This window comes from Cynocephalus volans, chromosome 9 (genome assembly GCF_027409185.1).
Source record: "Cynocephalus volans isolate mCynVol1 chromosome 9, mCynVol1.pri, whole genome shotgun sequence".
In the NCBI taxonomy this organism is placed as follows: Eukaryota; Metazoa; Chordata; class Mammalia; order Dermoptera; family Cynocephalidae; genus Cynocephalus; species Cynocephalus volans.
Genome location: NC_084468.1, coordinates 91,523,438 through 91,526,726, shown reverse-complemented (window position 1 = coordinate 91,526,726; position 3,289 = coordinate 91,523,438). Strand labels below are relative to the sequence as shown.

Below are 3,289 nucleotides of genomic sequence, written 5' to 3'. Positions count from 1 at the left end.
TTACTAAACCTTATAACTTTGGAAAAATCCCAAACCAAGGATAATAAATACCTCAAAGGATAGCTGTGAGGGATGTGAAAGGATGTTACAAGTTATGCCATTTAAAATAGATGGCATGTTCTTAATTGTGTCAAGAATCAGTATTGTGGAAGGTGAGGACAGTGAGGACTCAGGAATGGGTTTCTCCCAGTCCTCTAAAACCCCAAGCCTTCACATGGATTTCCAGAATCTCCCTGGGGCAAGACTGGAATTGGGGGGTGTGGTGGAGGTCTCCTCCTCCAAGAGCAACCATGACCACAGGCAGCACTTTGGCAGCTGGCCCTAGACACCATCGACATCAGCAAGGACCCATATTTTGTGAAAAATCACCTGGGTTCATATGAATGCAAGCTTTGCCTGATGCTTCACAACAATGAGGGGAGCTACCTTGCCCATACCAAAGGGGAAGAGCAGCAAACCAACCTGGCTGAGAGAGCAACCAAGGAGGCCCCCTCTCAAGGTGGAGGTGAAGAAATTTGTGACAATCAGCTGCCCGAGCTACAAAGTGACCAAGCCGAGGTACTCAGAGATGGGCCAGTAGAGCCTCCTTCCACATTGACTACCCTGAGATTGCCAAGGACATCATGCCCCTCCACTGCTTTGTGTCCACCTACAAGCAGAGGACTGAGTCCCCAGTACAGGTGCTGACAGTTCCTGCTGATGGCAACGGAGCCCTACGAGATCATCACAATCAAGGTGCCCAGCAGAGAGATCAACAAGACCATAGGCAAGTTCTGGACTCACTGGAACAGGGAAACCAAGCAGTTTTTCCTCTGGTTCCACTTTAAGATGGAGAAACCCCTTGCTCTGCCCAGTCTCCCCATGGGACTTCCTGGGGTGAAGCATCCCCCACCCCACTGATGAATGGTCTGTTCCCTCCACCCCCCCTGCCTGAGTCCTTGCCCCCACCTCTGCCAGGAGGCCTGCCCCTGTCCCCCATACCTCTCACTGGGCTCACATCCTCAGGATGCCTGGGACCTTCACAGCTGCCACCTCCCACCCCCGGTGGCTCCCCAGGGTCCACCTCCTGGCACCAGTGTGGTCCACTCCCCAGCCCTGGCAGTCCACACACCAACATCTGGTGTCCACTCTCCTGCTCCATGTCTCCACCCTCCAGTCCCGGAGATCCAATCTCAGGCACCAGGCGTCTACCCCCAGCCTCCTGGGGTCCATCCTACAGCTCCTGGGGGGCACCCCCAACTCCCATGACCCCTATGGTGAGGCACCCCACTCCCTTCTGAAGGTCCTGGCAACATTCCTCCTCCTCCCCCAGCAATGCTGGTTTTGTGTTCCCGTGTTTTCCCATGGAGAGAAGTTTTGTGCTTTTGTACTGTCCCTGGAGCTCATTAAACAGCTTTCGCCCGGGGAGGAAAAATAATAACTAATTTCATATCTACCTGTACATAGAAGCAGTAGATAGATGGATTTTATGGATTTTTAGTGTCAGGAATTTGAGTGAAGAAAGAGATTTTTATGCTTAGGACAGTTTGGAGAGAACCAGAGACTAGAGAAAATAGAAAGGTTTAGATAGAAAAGCATGGGGAGGGGATCCAGGGAAGAGGAAGTGTGTAAATAAAGTGAAAAGTGACAGAAGTGGAAATAAAATCAATAGTATTCCCTGTTTATCATATGCCAGACACTGTGCTTGGTGCTAGAACTATAAGCAATAAGATAGAATTCCTATATTCAGAGGCTCTGATATCAAGAAAGGGAAGAAAGAGAAGATGCACTTGATTGGAGAAGATAGTTTGGGAAAAGAGCAAATTAAACTTTGTTGGGTAAATTGAGGTGAGTTGGTGGAAGGATGCTGAGTTTGTAATTATCAGGTACGTAATAACCAGATCACTGTGGAATAGTTAGTAGGTGAATGACAGAATTAAAATGGTCATTTTCAATGGTCAGTTTAGTCGAAGTATGCGGAATAGATTAGATTGGAGGCAGGGAGAGAGATGAAAGAATATTGAAATAACTTTGAAAAGAAGAGAGCCTGAATTGAAATGGTAACACTTGGTCCCTGATTGTACATGAAAAAGTGAAAGAATCAGAAGTTTAGAAGAGGTGTTGGTACATTTTTCTGTAAAGGGCCAGAGAGTAAATATTTTAAACTTTGCAGGTCACACAGTCTTTGTTGCAACTACTCAGTTCCACCATTGTAGGGTTAAAGTAGCCACAGACATTATAAAAATAAATGTGCATGGCTGTGTTCCAATAAAAAAAAAGTGGTGGTGGATTTGGCCACTGGCTATAGTTATCTGACTGTTGGTTTAGAGTATAGTGAAAATTAGAAGGGCCATGGTCTAGAAAAGAGGATTTGAAATTAAATTTTGAATATGCCTGGTGATGGAGTTTGGATGTATTGTCCTCCCAGAACTCATGGAAATCTGATCTCCAATGTAGCAGTTTGGGTCATGGGGGTGGATCCCTCGTGAGAGGCTCTCCCTAGGAGGTGGGATTAATGAGTGAAATCTTGCTCTGTTAGTTCCCGTGAGAGCTGGTTATTTAAAGACCCTGGCACCTCCCCTCTCTCTCTTTCTCTCTCTTGCTTCCTCTCACCATGTGATCTGCTTGTACCTGCAGGCTGCCTGCCGCTTTCCACCATCAACAGAAGCAGCTCGAGGCCCACACCAGATGCAGCCTCAGGTATTTCTGTTACAGCAACACAAAATGGACTAATACACCTGGTTTAAGGTGATGAAGGAGAAATTTAAGTGGAAATATCCTGAAGGCTTTTGAAAATTTAGGATTGGATTTTGGATGACATATCAAACCTAGATTCACATTTGAGTTGTCACTGTTAAGTAAGAAAACAGATACAAATTTAGGGTCAAACTAGGTATACAGTAACCAGAAGCAATCTAATGCAAGGAATTGGTTAAACAGGTGATGAAGGAGTTAAGGAGACAAATAGGGACAACCAAAATTAAGAGTTTATAGCATAAACTGTGTCTAGGATAGAGGTGTTGTTTCTGGAGCTCAGGGACTAGGTGAGGTAGATTGTTACAATAATGGATTTCAATGAACCACATTTGTGTTCATACTCCTTGCAATGTAATACTCCTGCTCTTCTCATCAAGAAGGAAAGTCTATGTTTCTATTTCTTTGAATAAGGGCTGGCCTTGTGACTAGCTTTGACCAATAGAGAGTGGTGAACGTGACATTCTGGAACTTTTAGGTATCAGATCTTTTTGTTCCATTTTGTTTCATTTTTCTTACTTTATTTTATTTTTTAATTTTTTCCCTTTATTTATTT

At 44.9% G+C, this 3,289-nt stretch overlaps 1 pseudogene; it reads left to right on the top strand.

Annotated features, from left to right (window-relative positions):
- The first annotated feature begins 214 nt into the window (after positions 1-214).
- On the top strand, positions 215-1,248 carry LOC134385758 (splicing factor 3A subunit 2-like; annotated as a pseudogene).
- The last annotated feature ends 2,041 nt before the right edge of the window (positions 1,249-3,289 follow it).